This window comes from Acomys minous (genome assembly GCF_964271855.1).
Source record: "Acomys minous genome assembly, chromosome: 15".
Lineage (NCBI taxonomy): Eukaryota > Metazoa > Chordata > Mammalia > Rodentia > Muridae > Acomys > Acomys minous.
The window spans coordinates 88,249,968-88,269,451 of NC_140497.1; the positions used below are offsets into that span (position 1 = coordinate 88,249,968).

At 39.2% G+C, this 19,484-nt stretch overlaps 1 protein-coding gene across 5 annotated transcripts in view; it reads left to right on the forward strand.

Moving 5' to 3' along the window:
- Window positions 1-19,484, forward strand: part of TAFA2 (TAFA chemokine like family member 2) — a 420,034-nt gene that overhangs the window by 233,571 nt on the left and 166,979 nt on the right. Inside the window, exon 1 of one of the 5 annotated variants that reach the window (XM_084760234.1) lies at window positions 10,579-10,681. The exons of the other annotated variants lie outside the window; for them this stretch is intronic. The gene's annotated coding sequence lies outside the window, so the exon portion shown is untranslated. Of the gene's footprint in view, window positions 1-10,578; window positions 10,682-19,484 lie in introns of those variants that run through there. 5 annotated transcript variants of the gene reach the window in all.

Genomic DNA, 19,484 nt, shown 5'->3' on the forward strand with positions numbered 1-19,484 from the left:
ATGGTCTTGTTCAGGCTCCCATGGTCATGATCTGTCCTTTACATCACTACCGACTGTAACTTGCACATAATTACGGTTACAGCTTACTTAGCTCTCACATCTCTGATCTTTTCATTTCTTTTCTCTTGATTCATTTTTCTACATGAGCTTTTGATTCCTCTCCAAGATCTCTCATGTCTTAGTCCAACCATTTCATTTGTTGTCTTTAGTTTCTTGGGCTTTTTAATTTTTTAAAATAAAAATATATTAGCAAATATTAGTTACAAAGCGAAAGATTTTATTCTATTTCTATATATGTGATGGCAATCTTGGTTGTAAACTTCACACATCTAGGGGAGCCTGGGCCAAGAAGCTTCTCCTATCATCTTGGCCTGTGGGCATGTCTGTGTGGTATTTTCTTGATTAATGATGGGGAAGAGCCCAGCCCACTCTGAGTGGTACCACACCTAAGCAAATGGTCCTGAACTGTACAAGAAAGCTAAGCAAGGAAGCCAGAGGAAGCAAGTAGTATTCACCCCTCAATTTCTACCTCTTTTCATACCTCTAACTTTCTTCCCCGAGTTCTTGCTTCAGTTTCCCCTCATGATGGCCAAGGTTTGTAAGGCAAACCTTCTTATCCCTCAGGTTACTTTGGGTCATGGTGTTGTATTATACCAACAGAGAAGCAAACTAGGTACCAAAACTGTGGTGTATTGCTCTGACAGACTGACCATATTATTTTGGGGAGGTACGTGGAAGCAGGTTGGAGACGTCAGCTGGAAAAGCCATCAAGTGCTCACAGCCTCAAGGACTGTTGTGTAGAAACTTGTAAGATAAGAGTGTTGGAAGAAACGCAGAGAATGGAGATGTGGTTTGTAAAGCTTCAGAGAGAAGCCAAGACTTTTTATCAGGGCTGCTCACGTGGGGCTGCAGAATCAACTGTGATTAATGAGACCAACGTTACTGAGGTGAAGTTTTCTGGGAAGGATTTTCTTAGGTCAGCATTGCGGAAACTGTGATCCGAAGGGGCCAAGGTTGTATCTCAAGCTGTCAGCTGAACTTGGTAATGTGTAAACATCTCCCATGTGGTATTGGTTTTGGCAGCAGGAAAGCTGCAGGACTGAATCACGGCGAGCTGCTGAAGCTAGCAATATGAGAAACTAGGAGAGGCCAGTGGTGAGTGTGCAGCCCAGTTGCGGTGAGATACCATCATATTGGAGATACCAGGGTACCATGAGGGATAGTGGCAGGTGCCAGTGCAGCCTGTCTCAGTCTGTGAGATAAGTGACATGTTCTGTGGACAGCGGAACCAGAGAGGTGGGGCTACTCAAGCCCTCTGCAGCCCAGGAGGTCGTGCCACAAATGAGTCCATTTCCTGATAACTGAATGGATGCTGAACCATTTTTATATTTATTGGTCGTATGTGTGTGTGTGTTTTAATAATTGTCTGTTTGGGAGGCTGAAGAGATGGCTCAGTGATCAAGAGACAAGTCCCTGGTTCTGTTCCCAGCACCCACATGGTGGCTTAAAACCATCTGTTACTCCGGTTCCAGGAGATCTTAAATCTTCTTCTGGTCTCTGCAGCTACTTTACACATGTGATGCACTTACATACGTGCAGGAAAAAAACCACCCATGCACACACAAAAAATAATAACTCTTATAAAAGAATTGCCTGTGCACTTCATCTTTTCCTTTGTTTGCTGTATTACTTTTGATCTTTGTTTTTAAAAAAATTTTCTTGACGTCTCTGTATACATAGTCTGGGTACTACTGCCCCGTTGTTTGAATTACTACATCTAATTTTGTCTCATTGTGTAGCCTGTCTCTTCCCCTTGCTAATCCTTTCCTTTGCTGTAAAGGAGCTGTTCCAATTCAAGCAGTCTTATTTGTAATTCTTGGAACAACTTCCCAAGTTATTAGAGTTTTAGCAGAAAGTTGTCGCCTATGCCTATATCTCGAAGTATTTTTCCTCTAGTAGTTTTAAGTCTTATGTTAAAGCCTTTGGTCAAGTTTGAATTGATTTCTCTACAAGGTGAGACATACAGATCTAGTTTTGGTTTCCTGTATGTGGATTGCTCATTTCATGGCACCATTTATTGAAGCTTCTGTCTTTCTCCAATGGATGTTTTTGACAGCTCTCTTGAGAAGTAGATGGTTTTAGCTGCATGGGTTTTTTTTAGGGTTGTGTACTTTATCTTGATAGACTATGTTGTCTCTTTTTATGTCAGAATTAAAAAAAAAACCAGTATCACATACCGTTTAATTTGGAACCAGACATTGCATCAAGTCCAATATTATTCATTTACTTACACTTGTTTTGACTATTCAGGGTCTTTTGTGCTTCCATATGAATTTGAGAGCTGATTTTTACTAGTTCTGATATGAATGTTATAGGAATGTTGATGAAGTTCTCTGAAGCTTTCTTACCTTACATCAACCCCATAGTCAACCATCGCACTCCCTGCTTTGCACACACGTATTTGACTTCTACCTTATATCAGCCACATAGTCAACCACCACACTCACTGCTTTACACACATATATGACTTCCACCTAATATCAATCACATCGCACTCACTGCTTTGCACACATATGTGACTTGTACCTTATATCAGCCACATAGTCAACCATTGCACTCACTGCTTTGCAAACTTATGTGACTCTCCCTTCTTTTGGCTCTCCACATTCACTCAGGTTAATTAGACATGAATGACGATGATGTGAGTGGACTTATCATAGTTAATGTAGCTATTAAGAGTCCATTTCCATACAACATCTGTACATAATTTGGATAAGGAAGCATAAAACCTGAAATATATCCTTCCTTAATTATTTTTCAAGAAAAGGTGGAGAGCATGTTAGATTAATTTGGAGTTTTCACTGATTCTGCCAACTGGGAATAAGATAGTTATCTCATTTGCACACCCCACTTTTGCTATTGTGCACAGCATAGGCAGTTTCGCTGAGATTTTCCTCCATATAAAACCAGAGTGAAAGAAAACTCTATTTATATGGAGCTGCAACTCTAAGAAATCAGAGACTAAAAAAACCAAAAGCGTAAAATTGTAACCAAAAATTAAAAATGAAAAGCAATAGAAAATCTCAAGTAAATTTAACAACTTCAAAGATGCAGTTGTGTCTTATGTTGGACTATTTGGTAGCAACCACAGATTGGAAGCATGCATAACATAACAAGACTGACCATATATTAAATCTGTGCTATGTGTTGACGATTATGGATATTTAGTAGGTCTGATGAAGCCTTTATGTATAATCTTTGCCATTAACATTTGATGATGTCCCCTATTGTGTGGAAGATGAGATGAGGAAGTGTCAGCTCAGAGAAGTTGACCTACCTACTGAATGGTGTGGTTGGCACTTTTACTCAGTCTCTTAGCAAGATGAAAGCTAGGGAGGGATTAGAGTAATCCCAGTGAAGGGGATATTTCCTTTTTGGCTTTGAAAATACCTATTATAGAGAGAGATTCAGTTTAAATCAGTGGTAGAGTGCTACTCTGGCTCTCTAGCCTGGGCCTCCAGCAGGGATAGGGTGGTGGTGAACACCAAGGAAACTGTAGTTACAGATTCTGACATAAAGTGTGATGATGAATTTGGAGAATCAACTTGACTTGGAAAAGAGATACCCAGATAGTTGATAAGATGTTCATGATAACTAGAGAGGATGTTTCCAGATGACATTAGCAGACATCAGCGTATTTGAGCAACTCATTGCCACCAACACAAACGTGCATGTGCATTGTCCGATCTGCTAGGGATAGGACAGGAGAAAAAGGTAGAGGAGTTTGGGTGAAGTTTGTTTTCCTCTTGAGATGTGACATCAGAAGAAGAGGCATCAGTAGTTGTGTGATACCTATACTAAGTCCTTTCTTTAAATTTCTACCTCATTGTCTCTTTTCTATAGAGAAGTTTCACTAAAATACATGGCTTAAGAGCAGGAATTCCTGGGGAGAACGAGTGTGTCCTAATGTGTCATTCATTAGACAACTTCTGGAATATGTGGGATCTTGCATAAGTGGTTCATTTCAAACCTGATAGAATTCTATAGAAAATGTCACATCACTTCTGTCATGACACAAAGTATTTTTCATGCTGCATGTATAAAAGATTTTTAAAGATCACCCTGTACTTCTGACTGGAAAACAAACTAGAGAATAATGTGCCTGTTTATCTAATATTTTATCAGATTTAGATCCCCTTTGTGGAACACATACACACACACATACACACACACACACAGACACACATACACATAGACACACAGATACACAGACATACACACAGACACACAGACATACACACAGACACACAGACATACACACAGACACAGACACACACACACACACACACACACACACACACACACACACACACACACACACACTGTAATGAGACCTGAATGGATGAATACCATGCCATAATTTTAGGATAAAAATTGAAGTTATAATGTCAAGTCAACCATCTACCAATGAGGATAAATTTTGGCACTCTCTTCTAAGGATAAGTCTCCAGTGTCTAACATTTGCTGACATTTCTTTCTTATTGATGCACTGAGTCTTTTTTTTTTTTCTTAAGCTGAAATGACTCTATTTGTTTCCATGGAATTTAGAGTGGCCCAATACCAATGCTTCCTGCACAACGCGTTTCCATCTTTATGGAAATTCATGACACCTGTAAAACTCTCACTCTGAGCGCCTCAGAGGTCAGTGTGATGAACTCAAAGCCCGTATTCTGGGTCTCCTTCGTACTTCTGGCAAGAGAATAGCTTCAGGACACGAATGGAGACTTGTTACTACGTCCTGCTTTATCTGTAACGACTTAAAAAATTGTACTCCTGTTCTTTCTGAAATTCTTCTGTCCCAGAGTCTCAACCTGTCAGTGATGTGTGTGGAGAAGCAGAAAAGTGATTGAATCAGATTTCCATATGCCTCCAAATTGCACGTTTTTTTTTTTTTGAGACTATAAGAAAGACAGACCTGACCTTTAAATGACACCATTCTAATCCTTTAAGATAGATGGAGGGAAGAGATCTTTGTCAAAGAACGGTGGGCTGTTAGAGAATTGAGTGTGCACTTAGCCTAAATCCACCTAGGTAGTACTGTGCTGTATAGCACGGCAGTCGGGGTAGTATCATGAAGGCCGGGAGGACCAGATTAGAGATGGGTCTTCCTCTTCAGTCCACAATTTAACTTCCTTTTGTTACTTTTATTTGGATAAAGTGAAAAAATGCAGATTTCTAATGCAAATGTGGTCCATGGAAGTGACAGAGCCCACACAGTTTTTTTTTATCCTTTCTGTTTTCTGACACCCCAAGTCCCTGGGGCTTACGTACCTTTGAGGCAGATGTTCATCCCAGACCAGATTTTGGCCTTCTTGCATGAAGGACATTAGCTCCTGTTACTGCTGACAGCACTCATTTCCTTAGGGATTAAATCACTGAGGAAGCAAAGTTCCACAACCAATATTAGTTAAAGAAGTTGGGAATTGTGAGTCCTATCCATGCTCTTCCTGTGAGCTGCATTCCCCTGGATTCAGCCTGCATAGGAATGTGACTCACAGGCTTAGGCCAGAGTCCCAGCCAGGCTCCCCAAATGCCATTTTAAATGATGAAGTCTTACTCCCTTTCCCTATGCCTGTGACTGAGGGGGACCTCCTCCCCCTGTATATGCTCACAGGGTATCAAGTCTCTTCTTGGTAGCCTGCTGTCCTTCCTCTGAGTGCCACCAGGCCTCCCCATCCAGGAGACATGGTCAAATATGGGGCATCAGAGTTCATGTGAAAGTCAGACCCCACTCTCCAGTCAACTGTTAAGAATGTCCTGTCCATTGGGTAGATCTGGGTAGGGGATCGAAGTTTACTGCATGTAAGGGGAAAATGGAAGGGAGGGAGGAATGGAAAGATACAAGGGATGGGATAACAATTGAGATGTAATATAAATAAATTAATAAAATATATTTTTAAAAAAGGAAAAAAATGATGAAGCCTTGAGTAGATTTCTTTTCCAAAATTTTATACCTGTGTGTGTGTATGTGTGTGTGTGTGTGTGTGTGTGTGTGTGTGTGTGTGTGTGTGTGTGTTAACAAAAGCCTTTGAATTAGAGTTTCCTCCAGAGGTTATTGTGTACAACAATCAACATATGCATAAAATATTTTGAGTAATTAGGGCCTTATAATGACATGCTATAAATGTTGAGTGATGATGCAGATGACTTGGGTCATCCAGGGCATTGTGTGTGGCAATTTCCAACCACTCTGTGTTCAGTCACATTTTGTTTCTCTGCCCTCTCATGTTTTCTTCCGGATCTTTCCCTTTTAATTTGGACTTAATTTCAGTTAGGGTGAAGGCCACAGTCTCAAATCTGGGCATGTCTTTGGTAATTAGTGCAGAATCTTTTCAACATTTGGGGCTTGATACCTTTACGTGGATGTAACTCACTTATTAACCACGCTCACTGACATTCTTATGGCACCATTCCATACCGTCTACTCCTGTTTTAAAAAGCTGCGTAAATTCCAAGGGCTCAAAATTCTTAGGCCCAGATGAGATAGTGATGTCTCCTTGTAAGCCTGCCTGGGATTGTACAAGCCGTTAGACATATAAACTGTCAGAAAGGAAACAGTGAACAGCTGAGTTGATGTGGGGAAGAATGAATTGAACTTGGGAATAATGAGTGTAAAAGAAATGATAGGCTTGCGGATTGGAAATTTCAGATCTGTGCCAGTCTCTTCCCTGTTGCTTCAAAGGTTTTTCAGAGTCTGAATCAAGATGGATAAATGGAAAAGAAGGTGGGAGTGCCGAGGGAAAAAGAAAATCAGGAGACAGTTCTTGTTGCTGAGTGATTGTGGAGGGTACAATTATGATAAATTGTTAATTTTTAAATAAAATGCAGAATCTATACTCTAAATAGCTTTGTCATCTAATATTAAATGGTTGGCCCAGAAAATATCAGATACAATTAACACGATTATTTTCTCTTATACTACACATCCAACCTCTGTGAACATCTGCACATGATGTAACTCTTCAGCCATGGAGGGAACAAATAGGCAAATTGCCTGTCTCATTTTTGCACATCCTAAAGACAAAGAAACAGTCAAACATCTGATCTCTGAAACAAATGCCTCCTAAAATAGAATTGCCCAGATCATTGGCAGCATTAGGGCTTTGAAGAGACACAGATGGCTCAGAGTTACACAGGGTGCTTATCAGCACTGAAGGCAAGGGGGTTGCTAATTAGCTTTAGTAGGACTCACTGCAAGTTTCACTTTTCTTGGTGGAGTCTTGACCTTTACCCAGCATCAGTCACATCAACCCTGCCTCTTTCAGAGTGGCCCTCTTGTGTAGTCTTTCTTCGTTTAGTCATCTTCACTCTCTAGCATGAATTTGGTACGAATTATGGTATATCCGAGATTCTCTCCTTTCCAGTGTATGTCTTCAGCTTGGTGCTGTGACTGTAAGCCATCTTGAACGGCAACTACCATGCTATGATTGTAGCTAAACAACCTCCGTTCTTTTTCCTTTGCACAGTTTTCCAGTAATTGTTAGATGAACAAAAATATTAGAGTGGCATGTGTAGCTTGCAATCACAGTGTTGTTCCAAGGATGTGACTGACTATTAAACTCATTTAAGGTGAACAAGTTCATCGAGGTACCATAGTATTACTTTTTTCTCAATCTATACGTAGGTCCTTCTTTTGGGCTCAAGTTGCAAGACCCAGCTCATCTTACTGCCATTCAAGGCTATGGTTCTATCAATAAATGCCTGATAAATTGTGGGACATGCAGTCTGAAACTGTCTATTCTTTTCTTCTGTCTCGTTACACATGGGGGTCTAGTCTTCACATGCTATGGTACCATCCTTTTGGGAGTATGAGTATTTATAATATCGTTAGTTTGTATTTCTCATGGTAATGTTTTGTTGGGCATTCCTTGAAGGCAAGGGGCTAGTGTTTAGAGCACATCAGACATTTAGGTCTGCCCAGGAGAGTTTAAGGATGATGTTCAGCCTGAGACTAAACCTCTAGAGAAAGTACGGGCACTGAGGTGAGAGGCTGGCAGAGGCGCACCACTTCTACTACAGTTACTGGTTGTGGTCAGCTAGCTGTACACTGCTGCTTTGAGTTAGCATCCCCATGCCAGCAACTTTTGGTTGGTCATTTGTGGTATATATGTTTTGCTTCTCAAGTAATTATTTCCTTTAAAACATTTAAATTTATTTCAATATAAGCATTTATCTTTTTTTCTGCAGCTCCGGTAACATCAAACTCTTTCTGGCTTATGTGGTCCCACCTCTTCAATTTAGCCTACTGATGCCGCTGATGTTTGTGTATTCAACTTCAATCTGTTCCTTTTGGGCATCTTCCTCTGCTATGTTGACTTTCTCTAAGTCCCTGCCACTTTTAGAGCACTCTGAAATTGGATGGCTTTCCTCATTCTTTGATATTTTGCCTCCATTTTATAAATGAGAAAGTAGAACCTTGAAAATGTTGTGACTTCAAGGTCAAAATGCTTGTTCCAGTTTACGGATTTGTGACTGACTACTCATCCCATGCGGGGCCCTAGATGCCTTTCTCTCCAAATTTCCTGATATGTGAACATCCTTCACTGTGTCCATGGGATTACAAACTGTCATCTCTCGTAACTCCCTGACAGTGAAATGCAGGCTCCTTCACGCCAAACTTGTTTCCTGAAATTGCTCTATTGGATTACTCTAGGATTAAAAATCACACCACAGATCACGTAATAAATAAAGGCCTTTGGAGAGAGGCTAATATCACTTTAATTTAGATTTGCTAGGAACAAAGCATCGTGATCATACATTAAAATACAAAATGAGAAATATTATGTATGTCTGTCTCTGTCTCTATCTCTCTCCCTCCTTCCCTCCCTCCCTCCCTCCTACCCATCCTCCCTCCCTCTTTCCCCAAATCCTGGGATAACTATGTATGTTCTGTTCCATAGAGACATTTGTATAAATTTATACTGAATGAGATCATATTTTTTATGACATTACAGTGCCCCATCTCCCTCAATACAAGCTTTGCTTTCTTTAACATCAGTTGGTTTTGAGCAACCATGTCCTGAATACATAAATGGAAAATTCTGAGTGATAAACAAAGCTTCAGCTTTACATTGCCTGCTGCCAGTGTAGCCAGATGACATTCTTTACATGCTACCCTGAATGTGAACGGAGCCACTGTCTAGTGAGTCCAGCCATAAACAACACCCTCTGTATAGTTAGGTCTGTTGTCATACTGGGGCAGAGCTTGTTTTCAAGTACTTTTTTTCCTTAATAATGACTGCAGAGCCCAGGAGTGATGCTGGCAATCAAGAAGTACCATAGAGAGCGCATAGTGCACTTCCTTAGGGGAGGAGGTGAATGTTTTTGACTTGACTATGAATGAAAATGGCCATATGAAGATGCTGTTAAGATCTACAGTATAACATACGCACCTTTTATTATATATATGTATATATAATCAATATCCATAATATATACATGTAGATGACAGAGAGAAAGGCAGATTTTCTTTGTGTGGTGTGTGCATATGTGTATGTGGTATGTGTATGCATGTGGTGAGTACACACTGTGTGTGTATGTGTGTGTGTGTGAGTGTGTGTATAACAGAATCAATATCAAGTGTCTTATCACTCTGTGCCTTACTTTTTGAGGCAGGGTCTGTCACAGAGCCTAGGGCTCACTGATTGCGCTAGCTGGCTGGTCAGGGAGCTCCAGCGACATACTGTCTCCACTCCTCAGCACTCTGGTTCCACATGCATGCTGCTGCCCCTGGCTTCCTGTGAAGGTCGCAGATCTGAGCACAGGCCCTCAGGCTTGTTCAGCAAGCACTTTACCCACTAAGACATCTCCCAGCCCCTATTAACTTGTAAAATCTCTCTGCAAGCCTAATTTGTAAATTAAACTTTATCATACATGAGCTGTAGGAAAAAAACAGTGTACATAGTTCACTATTGCTTTTTAGTGTTAGACACCCATTTGGGGGGGGGGCAGTTTGAGATGTATCCCATGTGGGTAAGTGGAAGTCTACTGAATATTCAGTTTGTCATAACTTGGTGTCATATTTTGGAAGTCTAAGCCCCTGTTTCCTGGCCGACTTAAAGTCCGAAGACTCTGTAACTAGCACGTATCTCACAGCCCGGTTTGTCGGAGCTGAGGAGGTGGCTAGTGGTTCAGGTTGCTTGTTGGGCCATCATGAGAATTGGAGCTCATAGCCCAGCACCCACATAAGAAGCTGAGCATTTCGTATATGCCTGTAACATAAGATGCTAAAGAGGGGGCACATGAGGGCCCCCCGGGGCTTGTTGGCTTCCAGCCTACTCAAGAAAACCCTACCCCCAGGTTCAGGAAGAGACCCTGCTTCAAAGGAATAGGCCGATGGCAGACCTCCATGATCTCTTATGGCCTCTGTGCACCTGTAGGTGTGTACCTTCATGCACAAGTGTGCACATAAAATACACACACACACACACACACACACACACACACACACACACACACACACACACCACAAGTTAAAAGTTCATGTTTTTGTGTTTTCCAGAATTCTCCTGGAGTCCACATTCTTGCAAATAGGGTTTATAAATCATCTTCATAATTTACCAAGGAAACTTGTGAGCAACACAGTGGAGCATGCAGATGTCTTCTCTACCTTCAACCTGAGGTCCAGTATTCAGGATAGCTCTACTATTCTTCTCTGGCTTGGTGGATCCTAATGAACAACTTAAGTATCTGCAGTTTCTCTGAATTAGGAAGTGCTCTCTGTTTAAAGGAAGATTAAAAGTACTAAAGGGACATGTTAATAACATGATTACTGAGTTGACGTGTGCTCCGTGTGCACTCAGAATAACTGCTAAGTACTGAGGTAGAACCTTGGGGCTTTCTCGGAGATGCGCCTTCTGTATGCTTAGACCTGGGCTATGTCATCACTGGAATTTTGTTCAAGGATTCATAAAATGAATATTTGCCTTTTAGTAATTGTAAAAATGCTAATTTCCCTTGCATATGAGAAAATGATCTTGGCTTGCCTTTATAACTGCAGAGGATAAAAGCATTTATTCCAATAAAATCTCATTTTGCATAATTTGGTATGAGTGCATTTTTCTTAGAGACCCCCATAGTGTTTTTAATATATATAACAATGATCTTTCTGATAACATTGAGATTTTTGGTGATGTTAATTCTATCAACTTTCTTAGCTCTTTGCATTTTACATATTCATTTATGTAAATCACCAAGTTTATCTTTAATAATGAATTAACATCAATAAAACCTTACTTTTGAGAGGTTTAGCTAATGACTTTCTTTAGTTTGTATCATAACTGTATATTTTTATAATTCTTGCAGTCAAAATCTTGATGTTAGTAGCAGCCCTGGGTTATTGTAATATGGGTTCCTAGTCGGTGACGTGTTTTGCTCCTTCCGTGTGATGCTTCTCATCATGGCACTAGTCAGCACGCTTATTAGAGGGCCTGGGCAGTGGCTTAGAGTCTCTAACAGTAATTTAATCTCTTACTATTTGAGGATACCAAGAGCCCCGCCATATTTTCTGATAATAACAAGATTTTCTATTATAAATCGCTGAATTAGATGTAGAACCAGATAATTTTGTTTGCATATATTCTTAGACATCAACAATTAATGCTATGAAAAGGCAATTGTGAAAAAAAAATTCAGTTGCTCAAATCTTCAGTGAGAACTGAACGTGCATCCCTTCTGACAGCTTTTAATATCTGTGCTTCAGTGACAACGAGCTGCAGACCTTTGTCAAGAAGATATCTTGGTTGGTAATTAAAATCAACACAGTGTGTTTTTTGTACTTTTCATAGAACCAAAGAGTTGAGGTCAATGAAAATTCATTTAATAAACTTTTACACATGCTGAGCATTTGCAAATACAACTTTTTTTTTTAGCATCATCTGTTTTAAGTTTGTTTTTACTTTTAAAATTAGAATACAAATTTGAATACAAAATGGGTTTCATTATGATGTTTCCGTAATATATATATATGTTCATCTTATTTTGTTTTTATTCATCCTCCTTTGTCATGACACTCCTATATCACCCGTCACCTTCTTACTAATCCCTTACCTTCTCTCAGATAGTTACCCCTTCTGTTTTCATACAGTATGTAATTAATTACATTTTTTTTTACTCTTTCTCTCTCGTTCTTTCCTGAATTAGCTCTGTTGGTACAGGATTTGCCTAACATGCAGTATTAGCTCCTATTTGTTCATATTCTCTCTCTCAATAGGATTTCACTGTGTAAGCCACCCCATCTGGCTACTTTAAGATTTATGACTCTTGTTTCCTCAGTCGCCTTTTGTTGTTGTTTGGCACAGGGTTTTCTATAGTAGCCATTTTGCCCTCAGTGTAATAGATTATGACTGTGAACTCCTAATCCTCCTGCCTCTGCTTCCCCAGTACTGGAATAACAGCGAGCACCTTCTATCCAGTGTCCCTGGCATCCATTGATGGGTCTTCCTTCCTTCCTTCCTTCCTTCCTTCCTTCCTTCCTTCCTTCCTTCCTTCCTTCCTCCCCTGTCTCCATTCTTTAAGATCCTCTCATGGTCCTCTTTCTATTTTGATGACCTACTCACAAGCATACACATACATCTAAATCTAGATTCTGCTTACGAGACAAAGCACACACTAGTTCTCCTTCTGAGTCAGACTTATTTAATATAATTGTCCGTAATTGTATCAGTTTTCTTGCAAATGTCATGATTTCATTTTTCATTATGACTAAGTAAAATGTCCTTGTGTTCATGTCTCATCATAGGTTCTTTCCCTATTCGTCTGCAGATAGCTGTGTAAGCAGCAGAGAACAGAGGGTCCTCTTTAGCTACATCTTCACTAGTATTTGTTGCGGTATTTTTATTTTTATTTTTATTTTTTGTGATATCAGTTTTGGCTGTGGTGAGATAGTTTTAGTTTGAGTTCCCTGGCAGCCAGTAGTGTTGAATACTTTCTCAACTATTTACCAGCTTTTGTATTTTTTCCTCTCAGAGCAATTTGTTCAGTTTATTAGCTCATTCAATGATAGCTTAATGTTTGTGTGTTTATATTTTTCAGGTCTGTACATACTACAGATACTAATGCCCCATATGGTAGATAGCTGGTAAATGCTTTTTATTTATTCTGTAGGCTGTCCTTTCACTTTCACCTTTGTTTATATTGTTTTATAGAAGCCTTTTTATTTTATATGGTAACACTTGTCACAACTCTGTGACTAATTTCTGCGTTATTGAAATACTTTTCAGAAAGTCCTTCGGTATGGCTATATGTCCATATTTTATTTGTATTTTCCTTTAGCCTTCGCAAAGCTGTATGTCTGTAGGTCTTACATTTTGATTTTTTTATAATGCAGGGTAAATGTAGTTTCTTTTTGGTACCTGTGACTGTAATCTTCCTATCATTATTTATTAAAAAACTTAAATTATTTTCCTTTGTCAAAAATTGATAACTGTAGCTGTTTGTGTTTATTTTGAGTCACCACTTCCATTCCATTGACCTATATATCTCCTTTAATTTCTATCTTGACTGTCTTAAAAAGTTCATTACAGTTATTTATTTCCTTGGTTAGATTTGTGCCTAAGTATTATCTATTTGTCTGTCCTCCCTGCCTCCCTCCCTCCCCTCCTTCCTCCCCTCTTTCCTTCCTTCCTTCCTTCCTTCTTTCCTTCTTCTTTCTCCTCCTCCCCCCTTTTTCCTTGATGCTAGTTATTGTGAATGACATTTTAAAATTTCTTTCTTGGAAAACTAATTATTTGTTCTAATTTTTCAATATTGATTTTTTTATCTTTCTATTTTCCTGAAGGAACCTGTCAGATCTTAACATTTTCTGGTGCTTTAGAGTTATGTTATCTCAAATGTCAATATTTTGACTTTTTTTTTTTTACTATTTCTTTTTTATTTCTTTCTCTTGTCTTATTATTCTAGTAAAATTATTTTGAGATCTATATGAAGAAGAGTGGCATGGGCAGGCATCTTTTCTCTATTTCTGATTTTAGAGGAGATACTATCACTTTCCCCCAGTTAATATAATGCTGGTCATAGGTTTGTTGAATATAACTTTTATTATGTTGAGGTATTTTTCTTCTATCTCTAGTTTCATCAGGGCTCCTACCAGAAAGGGTGTGGTGGTATATTATTTTATAACCTCAAAGATAAATTATTAATGGTCTTTGAGAGATGTCTGTTTTTAGCCTACTTATATGTTGTCTTGCATTTATTGATTTGTATGTGTTGGATGAACTTTATGTTGCTGAGATCAAACCAATTTGATTATAGTATATTATTTCTGCAATGTTTTCATATATACCAAGCAGGAGTTATACTGAGGATTTTTGTGTTGTTATTTATTACTTCCTTCATTTTTTAACTTATGATGATTTTTTGAAATCATATACATCTTCCTTTACCTTGCATTTCCTCCCTCTAGCCCCTCCCAATCACCCTTCCTGTTCTGTCTCAAGTTCATGCCCTTTTTCTTTAATTGTCTACAGTTTTCTTTTTCATTCTCTGGTTTCGGTACTAGGATAATCCTGGCTTTGTAGGAAAAATTTAGTAGTTGTCTTGAGGTCATGCTCCATCACTAGGGACGTCAGGGCAGTAACTCAAGGCAGAAATCTACAGGCAAAGAGCTGAAGCAGAAGCGACGGGGTGAGCCTACTTAATGGCTTGTTTTCCATGGCTTGCTCAGCTGCATCTTCTTACATCAATCGTCAGTGAAGAAAATGCCCCCACATACTACTCATAGGCTTTTTATCAGTTGTAGTTTTCTTCTTCCCAAATGACTCTAGCTTGTATCAAATTGACAAATACCTAACCGTCGTAGTAATATTTATTTCATTTCTGTTTTGTGGTACCATTTGAGGAGTATTGATAAAGCAACTTTCTGAAACGTTTGCTGTACTATTTTGGTAAATTCATCTAGTCCAGGGATTTCCTTCTGTAAAAACTTTTTTATTATTTCTTCAGAATGATTTCTCACTAAAGAAAAGTTTAAGTTCTTCATATTTTCTTAATTTTGGTAGGGAATGCATTTTCATGAATCCATCCATCCATTTTTGCAGTATTGTCATTTAAAACTTTCTTGCTTTGTGTGTGTGTGTGTGTGTGTGTGTGTGTGTGTGTGTGTGTGTGTGTGTGTGTGTAAGAGAGAGCGGGAGGGAGGGAGCGAGGGAGAGAGAGAGAGAGAGAGAGAGAGAGAGAGAGAGAGAGAGAGAGAGAGATTGAGATTATATGCCTGTGTGTAGGCCACAGTCAATGTCAGTGTCTTCCTCCTCCATCGCTCACTGCCTATTTTTGGGGGACAAGGTCTTTCACTGTCCCTGGAACTCACTGGTTAGGACAACCCTGAGTCACCACCAATGATCTCCAGGGATCGGCTTGTCTCCATTCTTCCCCAGCACTAGTATTACAGCTGTGTACGTCTCCACCCACTTCTCCAAGGGTCCTGGGATTTGAATTCAGGTCCTCATATTCGTGCAGCAAGCGCATTACCTGCCGAACTGTCTTCCAGCACCGAGTGTGGTATTTCTTTGAGCTTTTAAGGTATCTCTGATATTGTTTCTTTCTGTTGGTTTATAAGTAATACTTAAACACTCTTTCTCATTTGTGTTGTTCAATTCTTCACTTTCCAACACTTATAATTCTTGTTTTTTTTTTTTTAAATTCTCAATTTCATTGCTGACACTTACCACATTTTCACTCACTTGCCAAATTTCTCTTCCAGCCTATTCCTCTATATTGTGGATTTTCTTCTCCAGGCTGTGGAGTAAATTTATTTGTGTGCTTTATTCTCCATGAGGTCATTGACCATTTTTACTAGTAAACTTTTGAAATCCTTACCGTGCACATTACCTCAGTCAGAATCTTCGAATCCAGTAGTGTTCAGGAGTTAGGTCCTTTGGCAAGAGCCATGCTACCCTGCGTTTGGTGTGTCTTTTGTTTCTGTGATGTCACTGATCTGCCCATCTTTTGCTTTGGATGTTCCCTCCAGGTTTCTTCAAGGATCTTGTTACTGAGCAGTCTGCTCTGGGAGTCAGTCTCTAGTACCTCCTTAGAAAGAGTCTTCTACTTCCTTCCTGACTTGACAGCCTCACTGCCTGGTTTGCCTTGGTGCCTTTTCCATACATTGTTTTTCATTTTCTCTGTACCTTTCAGGCACACCTTTCTGAATTTCTTAATCTCTTCTTTACCTCTCTTTGAAATAAAGTCTATTTTTTTCTTATTCAGACCCTTTCCTTTATAAGATCAGACAGAAACAGCTTTTAGTTACTATCCTGTTAGTACCATTTATTGGGCCTAAGCAAAACAAACAAACAAACAAACAAACAAAGCAATGATACCAAACCAAAATGAAAAACCAAACCAACCAAACAAAAAACTCCCCCAAACCCCTAAACTCCTAAAAACCCAATTGTGATTCTTGATAGTAAGTTAGTTTATATTTTACCATCATCTACAAACTAAGTTGCTGGTGGGGGAAACACACGGTCTATGGGTTAGAGTAACCTGACTGAGAATTACAAAAGTAGACTACTTATAGTTTTTTCTTTTTTCTTAAATCTTATAGGCATAACTTATCAAAGTTGGTCACCCATATTAGTCAGCTTTTCTTGTCATTGTGAAAAAAATACCTGGGAGAAGCAATTTAAGGGAAGAAGGTCTTATTATGCTAACAGTGTGAGGGGTTTAGTCCGTTGGTCTGACATCAAAGGCTGCCCCACTGGTACATCCTCAGAGGTCTACCTCACATAACTAGGTGCCATATTGGGAGGCTTTCAGAGCTACTCCTCCCCTAGCAACACCACCAGCTGGAGACAAAGACTGTAATCTCCAAGTCTTTGAGGTGATATGTCGTAGCAAAATCTTAACATCATCCCTGCAATTATTATTATTGTTGTCATTTATTTTTTATAATTTAGTTCATTTATTCAGATTATAGCTCAATTGTTATCCCATCATTTGTATCCTCTGTTCCTCCCTCCCTCCTGCTTTCACCCTATTCCCCTCCCCTCTATGACTGAGGGGGACCTTCTCCCCCACTATATGGTCATAGGCTATCAAGTCTCATCTTGGTAGCCTGCCTATTCTTTTTCTGAGTGCCACCAGGCTTCCCTACCAAGGGGAAGTGGTCAAATATGGGGCATCAGAGTTCATGTCTGAGTCAGTCCCTGCTCTCCACACAACTGTGGAGAATGTCCTGTCCATTGGCTAGATCTGTGTAGGGGTTCAATGTTTACTGCTTGTATTGTCTTTGGTTGGTGCAGTAATTTAAGCAGACCACCCTGGGCTTAGAGCCACCTGTAATGATGTTCTTCTTGTAGGTTTCTAGGACCCTCTGGATCCTTCTATTTCCCCATTCTCCTACATTTCTCTCACCTAGAGTTCCAATAGGATGTCTTCACATCTATCCCAATCTCCTGGTAAGTGAAGACTTCCATGGGACATGCCTTTTGTACTAGTGCCCAATTATAAGTGAGTATATACCATGTGAGTCTTTCTGCTTCTGGGTTCACTCACTTATTATGATCATTTCTAGTTCCATCCATTTGTCCACAAATTTCGAGATTCCCTTGTTTTTAATAGCTGAGTAGTATTCCACAATCTAAATACAAGGAAACGACCTCAATATTATTGCCATTTCTATCCAAGAGAAAATTAAGACTTTAAACTGGCTGAAATTAGGGACCACAACTTACTTTACTTTGTTCTTATAGCTCAAGTGCTAGTGTGTGTTGTATATTTGATGACTGAAAGATGCTCAAGCTCAAACTTTTAAAACTTAGAGATAGTTTTTGAACTTATATTGAAGATACAATAAATATGCATTTCCTTCTATTCTGTCTCTTATCCAAATGTGTTTGAAGGCCATTTTGTATGTCTAGGAACATTTATATTTTTTATTCAAATAACCCAACTTTTATATTGGAGATTGCTTTCCTTTAAACTGGAATGGTGACTGGGAAGCCAGGTGCCTCTCCTATACCTTCTGGCTACCACCAGAATAAATACTGCCAAATAAATGAATACTGTTCTCTTTAAATTTATGTCTCATCTTTATTAAATTGGTGACACAGTTGACACAGAAAGATACTTTGATACTTTTGCTTCTAACTTCTACGATGTTATACCAGCTTTTTAGTGTCCCCAAAGCCTGGCTTTGAAGATACAGAAACCACCAGTAATTTCAGATGACAGACTTTGAAAATAATAGCAGGACTTGTCTAAAGCAGGCATTTTCCCTCAAATTACTCAGACTATTATTAGTCCATTGTCTGAAAAGGCAGATAATTTAATGAGTGTAAATTACAGCTAACTTTGTACAGAGGGAGCTTTGCTCTTTGATTTTCTTGCAAGTAAAAATAAAAGCGAACCTTTTGACTTCATGGGCACTATTGCATTTTTTGACTTATAGATTATAGCTGAAATACAGTGAAACTGTAGAAATTTTAAATGACTATTTCTTAAAATGAAAGAGTAATGCACAAGTCAAGCAATTTCTCTGAGATTATTAAATTTGACGTGAAAATGAAAAGACTTCAGGACCTTGTTTTGTGATGGTTATTAGGTATTTGGAAGGAAAGTTTTTAAAAATTTATTCCTTTAATAAATATTTGAGCACTTATTCCAAGCCAGAGACTGTTTGAGATCCAGTGTCTTGGAACACAGTGGTAAATAAGGCAGAGAAGAGAAGTTTTTCACCTGAAACTTAGATTCTCTTAGGAGTCAGAGAATCTACACACAGATACGGACATGAGTGATCCTTGATGAGAAGTTAATAGTGGAAGAAGTGAATGGGGACCATAAATTTTTTTTTTGGCTCAAATTATGGATAATAGCTTAAGGCCCCGATCTTGACATTTATAAAAAGGAGGCAAGTGAAGGAGAAGGAGAAGTGAGCAAATGGTGGATACAGAACAAGGTTCAATTACTATCAATCTACTTCCGGGTCAGGGTTGGGAGATGGGGTTTTAATTCAGTTTTACACTAGGGACTTTAAGTGAAGTGGTAATGGAGTTTATGCAAAAGAAGAAAATGATGGCTCTCTGTTTGTCTGCAGGTGATTGGTAGGATGTGAAAAGCAGGCAGATTAGATAGGAGGCTACTGTAGTAGTGAAGGTCATGCTTTGATGTGAGTAGAGACGGCAGGAGTGAATAGGTTTAATATATGTATAATGTGTTGAGCACAGCAGGGGATAAAAAGCTGGAAATGGTGCTGAGGGGAAAGGAGAGGTTACAGAGTTTTGGTGTGGTCGGTGATGATGAAATAAACAATGGGAGAGAAATCGTGGATGGGCAAAGGATGGGTCTGCACTGGTCTACTTAGAGCACATTAAGCTTGAGACATCTGTTATCTGTCTAAATTGGAATACTGACTTGTAAGCTGAGTGTGCAAGTGTTACTCTGGTAAGATGTCAAAGTTCAAGAAAACTTTTGAGACTGTGCCATTAGGA